Source organism: Canis aureus, chromosome 2, assembly GCF_053574225.1.
Source record: "Canis aureus isolate CA01 chromosome 2, VMU_Caureus_v.1.0, whole genome shotgun sequence".
In the NCBI taxonomy this organism is placed as follows: domain Eukaryota; kingdom Metazoa; phylum Chordata; class Mammalia; order Carnivora; family Canidae; genus Canis; species Canis aureus.
In genome coordinates this window covers 52,413,204-52,430,384 of record NC_135612.1, presented here as the reverse complement: position 1 = coordinate 52,430,384, position 17,181 = coordinate 52,413,204, and the positions used below count along the sequence as shown (strand labels likewise).

Below are 17,181 nucleotides of genomic sequence, written 5' to 3'. Positions count from 1 at the left end.
CAAGGCTTCCAGATCGTAGGCTAGTGTCCTCCTTCTACCCCCTTCTCTTCTGTGACTCCCATTCAGCATCTCAGGGCAGAGAGCCTTCATCCATCACAAAGAGCTCCTCTTAGTTCACTATATTGAGCTAATGTGGTATATGGCAGTAGGACACTGCAAACGGGCTCTGGGCCAAGACCACGGGGTCAATTGTTGCCTTTACTTCTCTGTCACCGAGTATATCCTTTGCTATGAGGCCTTGTAATTCTTCCAAAAAGGGCAAATAGAGTTCCCTGCTCCTTGACTTTGGACTTAACCATCTGGCTTGCCTTCACTGGTTGGATACTAGCAGACATGAGGTGGGAAAGAGCTAGGAAAGCTTGTGCAGTCAGCCTCACCCTCTTGCACTTCAGGCATGGCCCTGAGAAAAGTCTGGCTGGCTGGCTCTCTGCTCCCCAGAGGCAGAGGAGAGGCATGTGGAGCAGATCTCCCTTAAACTGACCCGCTGACCCATGAGTGACAAAGTTATGCTAGTTATTGCATGCCACCGACACCAAGAGGTCCTTTGTTTCATGGCAATCAAGGAGTTCCACGTTGCTCCTTCAGGAAGGCTCTTCTGGCTTCACAGAAGCTCTTACCTGTCCTGTCTTTCCTGGGTCTCTGCCTCACCACCCCTCTCCCTGACTCCCCAGAGCATTGCTCTCCTGTCATACTCAACACCTTGCTCCAGGACTTGATCTGAGGCAGGATGGACTGAGGCAACTCTGCCTCCCACTTCCCATCACTCAGGCCTGCTCACTTTGGAGCAAGTCCAGCATGATATGGTGCTCAGATTTATTACATCTGCTGTTTCTGCCTTATACCTGAGGCCCAGTCCCAGCCAGGTGCCCTTCTATTCTAGTTGGGGTGGATAAAATAATTAACTCAATATGTTTTATTGAACTGCTACTGTGTGCTAGTCCAGCAAAAGTAAACTCTCTTTTATTTATTTATTTATTTTTAAAGAAAACAGTTGTTTGTTTTCATGTAAAACATCCAGCGCAATGCCTGACGTATCTTTGATGAATTACTGGTGGCAAATACACTGCCATTCTAGAAAATACTGTAATGAATATATTTGTTCATAAATCTTGGTTTCCTCTAAACAAAGCCCTTATATTTTTAATTACAAATGTAATACATGCTTGTTTTAACAAATTAAAACATCAAATTACATTTAAATTGTAAATTAATTAATAGGAGCTTGGTTCTTGTATCTCCCAGGGAATCGCTTGGTGGGTAACAGGAGGCTCGGCCTTGTCTGTCTTGTGTTTTGTGTTTAGTGCTGAGGCCTGGCACAGGGTAAACTCCTGATAAATGCTCTCTGTTGCCACTGCTACCTTCCCTGTCAAAAGTAGAACTGGTTGCTTGGTCTTTGTTTTTCTCTGCCAAGGTGATGCTGTTCAGACCCTTCCAAGTGGGTCTCTCTGCTGCATCCTCCCGGGTCCACCCTTTGTATCACCCTTGTGTCTGCAGCTGAGCAAGGTGCCTGGGGTGGTCCACCTGCCAGCCTTCTCCCAGAGGTGGTGGTGATGGTCAGGGGGAGGCATTCCTCCAAGCTCCCTCAGTATGCTTGCTGCTCTGTGGCCTACATCACACACTGTAGGTAGAGATTCCTCCCTAGACCCTCCTCTCTTCCCCCTTTCTCCTCCTCCCATATAGCTGGTCAGTCTCTGGGTCCCTGGAGGCCCAGTCCTCTCCTTCCTTGCAGAGTCTTATGGGACAGTCCTTTCTTTTCAGTGGGGCAGTCACTCTGTAAGGTCAGATTGGCAGAGTTCCTGCCAGGGATATGGAAACGGCTCCCAGCTGGTCTCCCAACCTCCAGCCTCTACCTGCACTGCCTGATTAATTAATTAGAGCCTGATGGATTAAAGCATATTTCCGATCCTGTCTCCTGATGCTCAGAGCCCTTCCATGGCTCCCCCTCACCTTACTGAATCATTTGCAATTGCTTTCAGGCTCCTGAGGATCTAACCCTTAGCCCTCCTGTCTGGCCTGCTGATTGTGAACCTGGTACCAGCCAAGCTGGCTAGCTCCTTGAATGTGCCCCTCGCTCTCCACCTTCCAAGTCCTGCTCGTGTGCTCTCCTAACCCGCATCCCCACTGGCCATCCTGCCCATCTTTAAGAAGGAGCCATCTCCCCAAACCCTTTTCTGATTTATTTAACTAGAATTGACTTTACTTTGTTCTGAGTGCTGAAGCATTTTCACCCTGCTGGATGGATTTCCCAGCCTCAGTCCTGTCAAGATTTGGGGGTCGAATGATTCCTTGTTGTGGAAGCCTTCCTGCACACTGTAGAAAGGTTAGCAGAATCCCTGGCTTTTACCCACTTAATGGCCAGTAGCGCTTCCCCATCTGGCTGTGACAACCAAAAATGTCCCCAGACATTGCCCGAAGTCCACTGGAGAGGGACAGCAGAGTGAATCACCTGTTGGTGAGACCACTGCTCTAGAGTAACATTTATACAACAAACTCCCAGCCATGCACAGCATGTGGCTTGCCTGGGATGGTGCTACCGAATCACTCTAGGCCCTTCTGAGCCTCGAACATTTTGTTCACACTCTTTCCTCTCTGAGAATGCCTTTCCCCTTTCTTCTTTCTCTACTGATTTCCTCCTCAGCCTTCAAACCTGCATGACAGGCTGCCTCTTCCAGTGTCCCTTCCCAGCCTGCCCACCTCCACGGGCAGAATGGGTGGCTCTGTTCCCCAAGTTCCCGCAGCACTTCACATAGACCTTCATCACAGCCCTCCCCAGACCATGCCCTGTGCTACAGAGAAAGAGTTGATTTATCTCCCCAAGTACTATGTGAATTGTGACTGGGCAAGGAGCTCAGGCTGCAGGGGCCTCCCCAAGTGTGCTGGCTCCCCACACAGGTAGGTCACTCAAGCACAAGGCATGGCCTGGCTAGGAACAAGAGTGCCTGCTTTCAATCCCTCACTTTTGCATTTCCTAGCTGTGTGATTTTGGGTGATTTATTCAACTTCTCTGGAGCCTTATTTTCCCTCTCTATAACACTGCCTTAATAAAAGCATCTATTTTAGGGGGTTGTTTTGACAATTTAGCAAATTAACATATGTAAAATGCCCTCCTGGTACCTGGCAATAGTAAGTGCTCAGTAAATATTAGAAATTGATAAAGAATTAATGAATGATGATTGAATGAATGATAAGTCAAGCTGCACAGGGATGTGGATCCCATGGGCTGGACCACTCTCAGCAGCTTGGGTGTTGCCTCTCATGACCTGAGCTTCTGTGACACCCCCCACTGCTCCACTCCTTCCAGCCACTCTCATCCAGTCCTCCATAGCCTGGACAGCTTGGGCAGTGAGTGCAGTCTGGTCAGGGAGAGAGGGCTGTGGGCTCACTTCACTGTGAGGTAGCCAGGCTGGGCGGAACAAGGACAGACATTAAAAACCTATTTTCTCACTGGGCATAAGTAATTGGCAAAAAAGCTCTAAATCCATAGCTGTCAGGTGAAGTCATTTCCGAGAGAAAGGGATGGAGGGAGAGAGCTGGAGGGGAAGCTGGGGTGGGAGCCAGAGGGAGGGAGCGAAATGCAAAACAAGGCTCTGGAGAGGCCAGAACAGAAAACCTTCTCCTTCCTTCTCCCAGACCAGACTGTTCTCCCAGTTATCAACCCCCCCCCCCCATTTATTTTTCTTCTCTAGAAAAAAGATTTCTAAGGTGGTAAGAGAACGAAAGTCAGCCCTGGAATTATTTAATGAGCCAGAATGAATTGCATTTGAAATCATTTAAATGGGATCTGGGAGCATTTAACTGCAGCTTGGGATCTTAACTAGAGTGAGAAAGGATCTTTGTGCTAATTGCTGGCAATGATATTCCTACAGAGAGGGAGAGATAGCAGTGAGCAATTAACAGACCAGGGGTAATTTGAGAGTCTGGGCTGTTCCGTGGGAGTGAGCACCTTGAGGTAGTTGCCTGGAGAGCCCAGTCCCCCAGCAGGGGGCAGGAGAGGCCCAGGACCCTGGGTGGGGAGAGGAAGGAGAGGACTCTGTAGGAAGAGCCAGGGAACCAGGATGTGGCTTCCCGCAATGGAGCGGAGGTCCAGTGTCTTTTGGAGAGATGTATAAGGAGACAGGGATCTCCAGAAGGGTGATAAAATGAAGCTTCTGGACTTCCAGTGGTTCCCTGCCCCACCTTCCAGAACATCAGCTTTACAAGTCCAATTCTACAGAAGAGGAAACTGAGGCATTGATTATGACTTAGGTAAGGACACATAGTTGGTGAGTCAAAGGGTTTCTAAGACCCAGGAATGTGTCCTGAACATCCACCAGCTAGTAGTCATTTATGTATTCAGACAAACGTGAATGCCATTGTCGCTGACTTCCAGGATGAGTCTACAAAGTTCATACTCTAGGGTCACTAATAATTATGGAAACTTTAAAATGCTATGCTAACTTCCATATGAAAGATACAAACAAAAGCCAGAGAAGAGAGGCATCACTTCTAAATGGCTGACTGGCAAAGGTGTCACCTTGGAATACTGGGACATGTAGAGATCTGGAGGGAGAAATGGCCAAGAGAGGGTACTATTTGAGCAAAGACAGGAAGATGGGAAACCATGGACATGTATGGGAGACATGGGACCTTTCTGTGTGTCTGGAGAGGAGATCGAGCTGGGGGAAGAGTTGGAGTCAGATAATGGAGAGTGTTGCCTGCAGGTTGATGAATGTGAACCTCATTGTGCAGGCGGTGGGGAGCCCTGATGGTTTCTGAGCTGGGGAGCAGCAGCAATAGGATAATCTGGCAGTAGTGTGGGGAAAGATTTGAAGTGGAAAGACAAAGACTGTTGGAGCCAGTCAGAGATTGTTATAGTAGCCTATAGAAGAGGCAGTAGGAGTCTGAAATGGGGCAGGGGTGTGGGATGGGGAGGACACCCCCACCTCACCCATTCTCTGCCCTCAGCACCACGATACTGGCTGTCATAGTTGTGCTCTGAGGTCCTCAGCCTGGATTGGAAACACAGATGGTGGACAACATGTGCATAAAATGTGGAGCACAAGGCTGGCGTAGGCAGGAGGTCATCTGGTCATCCGTACCGGCCCTTGCTTTTGGCAGACAACAACCAAAACCACCCAAGACCATGGTTGCTTAGTGTGTTTATAACTCCACAATCTCTCTTCCCCACAGAGGTCTGCATTTAATCATCCTGACAGTTCAGAAAGCCTATGCTAGAGCTTTCTCAACTTCGAGCATGAGCATTTTCCAAAGCTGAGCTGTTGGCAGAGGGCAAGTGCAGATCCCAGGTGTGGTTGTGGCTCATCCTTGTAGTTGGGCAAACAGAAGTCCTAATTGAAATGTGGGAACAGAGGGCTGGACCTCATGACCTTTAGGTTCCTTTCCTGACTCCTACATTTCCCTTATTGTGCTGTGCTGCATATTCCTTTCATTCTATCCTCTGTGCTGCCTCCTCCAGAAAGACTTCCCTTGTTCTCCACAGCTACCATATGACTCTCTAATGACCTGCTTCGTGAGAGAGTTGCCTGTAGATAGATTTGTGTCTGCTTTGAGGGCAGGGCCCATGTCTTGTACATATTGCCTGTAAGCCAAGCAGAAGGCATGCTAGAGAGAAATTTGTTATTAATACTTTGTTATTTTGCTATTATAACCAACACTAATAATAATAGTAATTAAAGCTACTACTGCACTGATCATGGGGTGAGCATCTCAACGCATTACTTCTAATTCTCAAACTTACCTGCAAGGTTGGGATCATTACTATCATCTTGAGATGGAAAAAATGACACTCAGGCCAAGTCAGTTGACCTCTATTCTGCATCTAGGATGGGGATTTGATCCTGGGCTGGCCAGCTCTGAAACCCCACCCCCACCCCTTTGGTAAAACTGGATTATCATGGTCATGCTTCCAAATAGCATCTCATGGTTGGGTAGAATAATCATAGCCAGCCATATTGAATGTGTGGAGCTTGGGCTGTTACCCATTTGAAGGTTCATCTAAGAGTTTGACCCAGGAGAGGAGGTTTGCCTGTTGTTCTAAATCCTCTCATCATGCAACTTTTTACAGCTCTGGGCCACTAGACAGAATGTTAGGGGTTGGAGGTCCTGCCCAAAGTAGGAGTTTCCTACTTTGAGGAGAGGTAGCTGAGAAAATGCTATTGCTCTGGGGTCTTCCAGCCCATAGGTGGAGCTGTTGGACCCTGGGAAGTCCCGAGTTGTGGCTGTTGTGGACATTGTGGATGGAAAGATGGAGCTGTGTGGGCCAGTCTCAGATCAGCTCTTATTTGTAACTGGAAATTGGTACCTCCTGACTCCATTCATTTCAGTCCCACTCTTCTTTCCTCACCCCCCAGAAACCACTATTCTGTTCTCTGTATCTATGCCTTTTGTTTTGCTTGTTTGTTTTGTTTTAAAAATACCAGCTGTAAGTGATATCATAGGGTATTTATCTTTCTGCGATTGACTTATTTCACTTATCATCATACCATCTAGGTCCATTGTTGTTGAAAATGACAAGATTCCAAGTCATGGGGAAGTAGTATGGTGCCTATAGCCAATAATATTGTAGTGCATATTTTGAATGTCATCAGCAGAGTAAATCTTAGAAGTTCTTATCCCAAAACAAAAAAAATTGTTAAGTTTGTATGATGACAGATAGTAACTGAACTTACTTTGATGATCATTTTGCAGTGTATAGAAATACCAAATCACTATATTGCACACCTGAAACTAATGTTATGTCAGCTATACCTCAATTAAAAAAAACATGTTTATGAAAATGGTGTAAAAAAGCAAGGAGGTGGTGGTGGAAGTGGGGGAGGCACAGTGCTGTTTGTATGAATGGGCCCTAGAACAACCCAAATGGCCACCAAGACAGGCCTAATTAAATTATGGTACACCCACATAATGGAATGCCAGGCAGCTATTAAAAATTATGACATAGATTTATGTTGATTGATATAGAGAGATATCTCACAATATATTTTTTGGAGGGAAAAGCTTGCCTCAGGACATTTGGACTATATAGCATTCTCCTCAAGATACAGAATTATGAGAGAGAGATGGATAGTAAGCAGGTTCACCAAAACTATGAGCAGTATAGCTCCTTTTAGGTGGCAAGATTTCAAATACTTTTGTTTTTTCCACTTTAACTTTATCTGTAATATTGGAAATTTTAAAAGTAACAATCATGTGCTATCTTTGCACTTGGAAAAATCAGGCCATTTTCTATTTGAAAGTTTTGGAAAATGTATAAACCAGCCCCAATTGAAGGTGTCACCAACTGTTGCTGAACACAGCCCTCCAGAGCAAAGCCACCCTGATGTCTCATGGGTGTGTTGGTGACTCGTTACTCCCTCGCCAAGAAGTGGAGGAGATATTTGTCAGCAGCGCTAGGGACAGAAAAAGCTGAGGAGGCCTTTTCTGGGGCAGTTCCAGGATCTACTCTGGAGGGCGGGAGGAGCTTTCTGTCGGGGGGGTGGGGAGGGGTTGGGGGGGGTCCAGGGCCCCGCCCTGCCTGAGCTAACCAGCTAACCGCCCCCTCTCTGATTCCCACGCCCATGCTGCCCCCTCCCACCCCCACCCTATCCCACCTAACCCCCTGGGGCTCTTGTTTCCCACCTCCATGCTCCCCCACCCCACTCCCTACTCCTCACCACCCACCATGTTTTAGCTAACTCCTTTCCCCTCCAATTCCTACCTCTGAGCTCCTCCTTCACACCCCTCACCCCTTACCTTCCACCCAGTCTCAGCTAACCCCTTCCCCTCCAATTCTCATCTTTATTCTCCCCTTCCCCTCACCCCCGATCCAGTCTCAGCTAACCCCTTCCCCTTCAGTTCCCACTCCCACGTTCAGCTCCCACGTCTTCCCCTCCCCATGGTGTCTCCAGCAGCTTTCATCTCCACAAATTCTATTCGGCAGAGAGTCCCTGAACTTTCTAATTGAGATCAGAGATAAATATAGTGGGGAAGGAAGGAGGGAGAGGGAGGAGGCCTAGTTTTAATTTGCAGCATTTTCCATTAATAACAACTTCTAATTAAAAAGTCTCCATCTCCCAGCCTAAGTCCAAGAGAAAAGCCTCCTCAGGTCTGTCTGGCTGGAACCTTTGTGCCAGCGAGTTTGGAGTACGATTTCTGCACCAGCTGAGCCCTCTCTGCCAGAAGCCATAATTAAGCTGGGTAAAGGGAAGAAAAAAAAAAAAAAAGGAAAAGAAAAGAAAAGAAAAGAAAAGAAAAGAAAAAAGAAAGATATCATGTGAGACCACAGGGATCTTCCCCGACTGCCGTGCTGGAAGGAGGCCACACAGCTTCCTTGGACAGCAGTGCCAGATAGGCCACTCCCCTTAGAGAAGGTGGCCAGGCCAGATGAGTGAGCAGAAGGACCTGGAGGCGGGTGAGGACACTTCTCAGTTGCAGGAGCTGAGTGTCCAGCACAGCAGGGCAGAAGCGGTGAGCTCTAAGAGAGCTCTCTCTGCCTCCATCCAGGATGTGTCTACCTCATCTTTCCCCCCGTCTCTGCACCCCAAATTTCCTATGCAGAAGCTCCATCCTTTTGTGGTCTGTGCACCTGTGTATGTATGTGTGTGTGTGTATCAGCTCGCACTCGCGTGCACACATGTGTGTGTGTATGTGTGTGTAGAGAGTGTGCTGGGGCTGCCAATGGAGGAGCATTAGCTGTTAACAGTCTAGGATAGTAGGATGTGCCATTTAGTATTGATTTAAATACAAGTACAAATGTATTTTTCCTCCAGAAACGTTTTGATGCCCTTGCAACTAGCTGAACTGAAGTAGACACTCAATGAACAGCTGTGAATAAATGAAGGGTTGAATGAACCAGAAGATCCTCCCTGAACTTCTGGGAGTTACTCAGCACCCCCACTTGGATGTGTAATGGGCATCCCACACTGAATGTCTCCAGACTTGACTCCTGATCACCCCCTCCAGAAATGCCCCCATGCAGCTTTCTCCCATTTCCGTTAAAGGCAACTCCTTCCTTCCAGCTGCTCAGGCCAGACATTTGGATGGCATCCTTGATTCCCCTCTTCCTCTCACATGCCACATCCTTTATCCATGAGGAATTCCTATTGGCACTGCCTCTCCCCACATCTACGGAGATGACCCCCATCCATGCCCCTCCGCTGCCCAGTCCACACCACGACCACCTGCTTTCTGGAGTGTTTCAGTAGGTTCCTGATGGCTCTGTCTGCTTCCACTCTTGTTGCCAAAGTCCATTGTAAACCAGCAGCAGGAGGGAGCCATTTAAAGCAATAAGCCAGCTGATGTCCCGCCTCTGCTCAGATCCCTTCAGGGGCTTATCTTCTCAACTTGCAAAATGCAGCCCTTAAGCTTTGCAGCAGCCTCAAGCTCCATGGGCTCTGGTCCCTTCCTACCTCTCTCACTATCTCAGTCCACTCTCACTGTGAGAATAAAATATCATAGTCTACGTGGGTCATAAAAACAACAGACATTTATTTCTCACAATTCTGGGGGCTTGGAAAGCCCAAGGTGGAGATATTGGCAGGTTGGGTGTCTGGAGAGGACTCATTTCCTGGTTCATAGATGGCTGTCCTCTGTCTGTGTGTTCACGTAGTGGAATGGATGAAGTACCTCTCTGGGGTCTTTTTTATCAGGAGGCTCATCCCATTCACAAGGGCTCCCCCTCATAACCTAATCACCTTCTGAAGGCAAGTACCATCACATTGGGGATTAGGATTTAATACATGCAATTGGGGAGGGTTAGTTAAACATTGAGCTTGTTGTACTTTACCTCTTACTACAATCCCCTTGGCCCTGCTCCTGCCACCTGGTCTCTTTGCCACTTCTGGACTATGCTAGCTACATTCCTGCCTCAGGGTCTTTGCAACTGCTCTTTCTCTGTTTGGAAGTCTCTTCCTTCACATGCCCACACAGTTCAACCCTTCACCACCTAGAGGTTCCCTTCACACCAAGGCTGTTCTGACCACCCTCCTTAGCCTTGTAACCCTGCTCACTACAGCAAGCTAGTCCTTCCTTGCTTGATTTTTTTAATAGCACTTACCATCTTATGATATATGTTTTTATCATTTATCTTATTTGTGCCTCTCCTCCTCTCTACCTCACTGGAAGGTGAACTCCACAAGGGCAGTGAATTTTGTTTATTTTGTTCACTGCCATTATCCCAGCACCTAAAGCAAGCCTGGCATGTGTAGTTGCTCAATGGGCCATTCCTTGAATAAATGATTGAATGCATGAATGAATGCAAGTGAGCTAAATTGTCAAATTAAAGTCAAGGTTTACTTTCCTGGGCACCACAGCCAAATGCCACCCAACAAAGTCCCAGCCCCTGGGAAGGGGAAAGCCATTCTTATAAGAGGAGCTTGGGAGTCAGTGGAACCTGAGTTTGAAGTCTAGCTTTGTCATTTGAGAATGTGTGACCTTGGCTATTTACTTAACTTTGTCGAGACCTCAATTTCTTCATTTATAAAATGAGGATAATGATAGAGTCTCCCTTGTAAGGTAGCTGGATGGAAACAATCAAAGCAATGATATAAAATAAATACTTATCACTGGCCTGGTTTATAGCAAGTGCTCAGTACATGTTAGCTAGTAATGGTGGTGTGATTTTGTTGTCAACAGGGGACAGCTCGTAAAGCAGCAGTGACTGTTGACCATGAAGAAGCAAATGTAATCTTCCAGAAAGAAGGCTTGCTATTAAGAAAACTCAAGGATACCAGCCTTGGTCAGCCCCTGCAGGGGCATGGTTCTGGGACTGCTCTTTTTAAAAATGCACATAAATTAAAGGAAGCTGTTAAGAGGAGGATAATCAGGAGGGTAAAATTGAAAAGACTTACAGTCTTGCCTAGGATGATGATCTCTAGCAAGAGCTAGTTTGTTCCACACATGCTAAAGAAGTTATAATCTACATCCGGGGCTGGCAAATATTTCTGTAAGGGCCAGATAGTAAATATTTTAGGTTTTGCATGTCGTCTGGTCTGGGTCACAGCTACTCGATTCTGCTGTTGATGTGTGAAAGCATCTGTAGATGATGCATAAATGAAAGAGTGTGGCCATGTTTCAACAAAACTTTATAAAAACAGATGGAGGGCCAGATTTGGCCCTTGGGCTTATAGGTTGGTGATCCCTAGTCTCTAGGATCTATCTCATCATAAGATGGCAGAAGGAATGTTTGAGAAGACTGGATTATTCTGAGGGTCCTCAAGGGTGGAGAAGTGGGCTGAATGATAGAAAGTATAGGTCTATAGATTTTGTTCCTTTTAAGGAAGATGTTTAACCAGCCAGAGTTTCTGGTTGAGCCCAGTCCAAATGGGCTGTACTGGGCAGAAGGCTGTGAGTCCTCATCTGTGAATTTCTTCAAATGAAAGCTAGGGCAACTTGGCAGAACTATTGGAAAGTATATTCAAACATTGGGTAAGTGTCTGATTTAATCCTTTGGGACTTTCAAAATCCCTGATTATTGGGATATTCTAAAGTATGTGCATATTGACATTCAGGGAAACAAAGTCATAGATTTGGTGCCTCTCCAATGAGTGGGTCATTGAAATGTGCAGACTGAACACAGTTTTATTTTCTAATTATATCACCAAACAGATCCTGTGTACATGCTCATGGGTGAAAATCAATGAAATGCATTGTCAGCTTCATTTAAGACATAATCAATCTCACTACTGGTTTGGGTCTCTCATGAAGACCCAAACACTGACCATAAACTGTAGTCCCTCCCACTAATAAAATAGCATGAAGAATGTATCGGAATGGCAAACATTTAATACAGGGGCCTCTATTCCTCCCACTTCTGTGCACACAAAATATTGCTAATTAATTTTGGCTCTCCTTGAAACTTGGCCTCAAATAGTTAAGGTTCTAGAATTTTTATAATAGCAGAGACTTAGGGCCAGCTGTCTCATTGAAATAGAGGTGAGTTGTGGGATCAAAGCTGAATTATGTTAAAGAGTGGAGGAAGAAATGACTGAGAACTCCAAATACCCCCTCCAAAAGGACTCACTTTGGCTTCCCACTGCCCCAGAATCCTTCCCAACACATTGTTCTAGGTAGCTACCATCAATTTATTGCAGGTGGCTCTTCGTCATCTTTGGTTTAGAAAGTTTAAAGGTAACAGTTGACCTTTTCTATAACCTCCTAGAATTTGGTCAGTGGACAGTGAGTTGGTTACCTGGGATTCTCGGTTGAGCATCCTGTACAGAAAAAAGAAAAAAATCAGGAAGATGGGATCTCTCAGCCTCTTTGACATCATGGCATTTTAATGAGATAGATATAAGAGGCGACTCAAAATTTTGGGGTGTAGGCGTATCATTGGGTCAAGTGCTGATAAGTCAGGTGCTGATAAATGTGATAATTTGGTGACACCTATTCACCTGACATTTTTCTATGTGCTAAGATCACCTGTGTCCATATCCAAACAAATTATAGGGCTGAAGCAAGATCTTTGAAAGAATGGGATTCTGGTGACAGACATGGGAGTGGTGCTCTTAGCCACATGCCCACACTTCATGCTGAATATGAGGGGGAGGAAGCAGAGCAAGGGTGGGAGCAGAGGTAATGCATGGCTAGGGAAATGTGAAATGTTCCCTAGTGGGAACAACTTTCAGGAGGGCAGTCCCAAGTTTAGAGGATTTGGGGGTTGAAGCGGAAATAGTCAGGGTCTTGTCATAGAAGATGGTAACCAACATCAGATCCCAAAGATCAAGATAGCAATGTCAATGGTGCAATAGGCAGCAAGACTAGCCTTTGGAAGGGTTGTTTGCATGTTGGAAGTAGGTATGGAAATGGATGGATGGATGGATGGATGGATGGAGAAAGCAGAAATTGTAAAAGTGCTTGTGTTTATGTCTCACGCAGAATCAAATATAAATACATCTTCATAGCTCAGGGTTTCTCAACCTTGGCATTGTTGACATGTTGGACCAGGTAATTCTTTGTTGTGGGATACTATCCTGTGTACTATAGTACCTACCCACTAGATGCTGGTGGTACTTACCCCCTTCCCACCCTCCTAGTTGTGAAACCACACATGCTTCCAGACATTGCTGAATGCCTCTTGAGGGCAAATTGCCCCCAGTTGAGAAGCACTGCATAGCCTGCCAAGCTGTGGTTCACAGTGCATATTATGGGGTGTAGAGGAGACCTGCTAGTCCAGACTGGAATGGGGGATCTGGAAGAAAAGGAAGAGCCTTCTGGGCCTGGAAATTTGCTAACTTAAAAGCTTAGGAAGGTTCCCTCAGATCAATTGCCACCTCCCTGGTTTCCATCTTCCTGACTTAGAGGTTCCATCTCCTGTGCTCACACTGTACATCACACATTCTCCCAATAAAGCTACTTATATACTTATATAGTTATATTTCTTATATTGCCATTATTTGCATGATTTTACCATGCAAGACTTTAAATCCCTCTAGGGCAAGAATGCATTCTTTTATCTTTGTCTTTCCAGAACTTATCATCGTTCTTGACATATAGAAGTTGCTCATTAAATATTTTCCAAGCACATGAATGAAGCAATGAAGGAGTGATTTGGAAATTGTTCCCTGGACCTCCATCACCACAATTGCACAAGAAGCAGGGATCCTGAATCATCAACAGAACAGATATCAGAAGTGGAAAATGATGAGTCCTCTTCTGGAAAAGCATAAGTCAGCCTGGGAGTGAGGTTCCTGAGTCACTGAGGTGAAATGAACTCTGAGTGGAGGGGGTGGATAATGAGGCTGAGCTCGGGTTTGGGACCAGGCCAGGGAGGCAAAGTAGGCAGGTCTTACCCTGGGTCTCACCCCCTCTGTAAGGCCCACAGCAGCTGATGCTGACTGGCTGCCTGTGCAGACTCGCCCCCCCACACCCCCATGTTGCTGATGCTCCCCTAGCCCAGCAGCTGGGAGCACATCCACCAGTTAATGGACCTCTTGAAGAGGTCCTGAGCCAGGAGCCATCAGCACAGCTCCCTACCCAACGGTCCTACTGAACCAGTGATTTCAATTAAAGGACCATTATCATGAAATCCTATCCAGCCCCAGCTCCCATCCGCCAGCGGGAGGCCTTCCTGCTCCCTGTCCCAGGCCCTGGTCTGTGGTTACCAAGCAGCCCTCTCACTGGGGTCCACCGCCTTCACTAAAACACAGCAGCTGCTGCTAATAAACAAACATATTGATCATACAGATATGGGATGTCAGGGACTTAATTCATGAATGAAGTGAGCTTTAAGAGTGCCCAGTGGGAGCTGGCTCCATTTAAAGGGCCAGCAGCTGCCTGAGTTCTTTTGAGAACTTCACAACCAAGTCAGGCCAGGGGGGGAGCCTCTCTCTGACCTCTGTCCTGTGGTGCCCTATGGGTATGAAATGGAATCTTCTACCCCATGGGTACTGCCTTACCGAGTCATCTGCCTTTCTCCCCTGGGACCTTTTGTGCAACTTCTAGGTAGTCAGATGAGGCTGGAGTGCTCTCTTGTCTGACAGAAAAAGGGCTGGGGCCAGCGCAGTGGAAGAGAGGGAGAAGAGGACCTGCCCAGGACCCCTGGCTTGGGCTCTTGGGCTCCCTACCCTGATGATGCTGATAATGGTCTCAATTCTGGCAGCTGATCTTCACCAGGACCTGCCTTCTCACTGGAGCAGATGGTGTAAGGGCCCGGAAGCCCTGACAAAGGTTCTACATTAGTATGCTAGAGGTCATAGACATTCCTTAATGCAATCATTCCCAAGCCAGACTGACCACCTCCTTCCTCATCAGTCTTAGCATCTAGTCAAGAGCAAAGGCTCTGGAACCAGACTTTGGAACTCTGAACCCCAGCTCTGCCACTCACAAGCTATGTGAGCTTAAACAAGTTTCTTAACCTCTCTGTGCCTTATCTGTATAGAGGGAAATTTGTTGCTGTGGAGATTAAAATGAACCAATATGCGCTGTGCTTGCAAGAGTGCCTGACACAGAGTCAAGTGTTTGGTACCAGTCTTGCCCCTAGCCTTGGCCTGGCACGGTGGCCAATGACCTCCACTGCATTCCTCGCCCTTCCTCCAGGTACCACCTAGGGAACTTATTTTATGAAGGTAGGTACAGCATGCTATAATGTATATTTCTTCCTTCCCAGTATCCAAGAGGGCAGTTTCAGCCCCTGCCATGTCCCCAGCTGCCAACTGGAAGCTCAGGGTGGCTCCTGCGTCTGGGCTGAAATCCAGCTGACCTGAGCCTTCCCAGAGCTGAGCTTCTGACAGTTCCCCCCCCACCCATACTATGTTGGGGAAGGCTGGGCTGTCCAGCTCCTTTCTCTCCTCAGCTTTGTCTAGAACTACACGGAGCCAGTATGGTAGCCACCACTAGCTAGCCACATGCAGCTACTTACATTTAAATGAATTAGGGATCCCTGGGTGGCGCGGTGGTTTGGCCCCTGCCTTTGGCCCAGGGCGCGATACTGGAGACCCGGGATCGAATCCCACGTCGGGCTCCCGGTGCATGGAGCCTGCTTCTGTCTCTGCCTCTCTCTCTCTCTCTCTCTCTCTCTCTCTCGCTGTGACTATCATAAATAAAATTTAAAAATTTTTTTAAAAAATAAATGAATTAAAATAAAATTAAAAAAATTTAAGTCAGGTCCTCAGTCACCTGAGTCATGTGTGGCCATTGTATTAGTGCAGATCACAGAACATTTCTATCTCTGAAGAAAAGTGTTGGTCTAGAAGCTGGATGACAGGAAGGGAGTCGCCTCCGCTCAGTTCTTTAAGCCCTAGCTACTTAAAATGAGGTCCATAGATCCCACCGTCAGCTCACCTGGAAACTTATTAGAAATTCAGACTCTCAGGCCAAAGCTCAGACTGACTGAGCCAGAGTTTGCATCTTAACAAGATTCCCAGGTGGTTTGTGCCTATTACAGTTTTTGAGAACTACTGCTGTAAGCCTCAGTTTCCTGTCATGGAAAAGGGGAATAATACCTTGTGGGATTAAATGAGGTGCATCATATAATGTCCTTGCCAAATGGAAAATGCCCCATAGCTGCCAGACCCCTTTCACCAATGTCATTTGCCCCAATGGAAAGGCCAGCAAGTCTGCTTGTCATTGAGCCCAGAACCTGGGGATTTGTGGAGACTGGAGGGGACCACTGCTGTCCTTCACTGTTGAAAGGACAGCGCCTGAGGTTAGGAAGGGGAACAGCATCTACTCTCCAAACTGCCCATATTTGTTTCCCAGAGACCCAGCTGGGAAACCCTAAGGCCAATGGCTCAAGGGATGCTGATCAGACACAGTCAAATTTGGCACTGAGCAAGGGGCTGGGGACCCAGGTTACAGAGAGTGTTGTCTTTGGCTCACTGTAAAGTGATGGATAAACAAGCAAACATTATTTTAATGCAGTGTGGTAAGACACAGGGGAGAGCAAATTCCAGGTGGCTGTGTGAGCCCAGTGGCGCTTTGCCAGGCCTCAGGGAGAGAGCCAGGAAAGACTTCCTGGACCACTGGCGCTTCTTCCAGACGACATGGTTGCAGAACAGGGTTGGCAGGAGAGATGTGGTGGGCACAGCAGGCTGAGGGAGACTGCAGAGCAAAAGGATGAAGTTCTTTTTCTTTTTTTTAAGATTTTATTTATTCATGAGACACACGGTGTGTGTGTGTGGGGGGGGTGGGGAGGCAGAGACACAGGCAGAGGGAGAAGCAGGCTTCCTCCAAGGAGCCGGATGTGGGACTCGATCCCGGATCCCAGGATCACACCCTGAGCCAAAGGCAGATGCTCAACCGCTGAGCCACCCAGATGTCCCAAGGATGAAGTTCTGAAGCGAGGTGGGCATGTGATTCTGCCAGAAGATGAAGGCTAAGGGCGGATGGAGCTGACAGCAAGCCTGGTTAAGGCTAGAGACGGGCAGGGGTTCACACAAGGGGTTGCATCTGCCATGCCAAAAACTATCCTGCGGTGAGAAAATTACTGAAGGGGTTTAGGAAGAGGAACAATGAGGCGGCATTTTTGAACCAGAAAGGTCACAGAAGCCACCCTGTGGAGAAGGAGCTGGAGGCAGGGAGGTTGTTAGGGGCTAGGGTGGATGTTCAAGGGGGGAAGGTACAGGCCTGGGCTCTCATGGGCAGGGCTGGGGTTGGCAGGGAGAGGAAGACTAGCTCTGAGGACAGGCGGTCAAGCATTAACCCATGAGCCATACATCTCATTAATTTTGAATTTGTGATTGCTCTTTTAGTAGTCCTGGACTGAAG

At 47.2% G+C, this 17,181-nt stretch overlaps 1 long non-coding RNA gene across 1 annotated transcript in view; it reads left to right on the top strand.

Moving 5' to 3' along the window:
* LOC144297491 (uncharacterized) overlaps nt 1–15,528 on the top strand; it is a 72,681-nt gene extending 57,153 nt beyond the window's left edge. The window contains exon 2 of the long non-coding RNA XR_013364538.1: nt 13,445–15,528. This is a non-coding gene — a long non-coding RNA (uncharacterized LOC144297491). The remainder of the gene's footprint in view (nt 1–13,444) is intronic.
* Nucleotides 15,529–17,181: the final 1,653 nt, after the last annotated feature.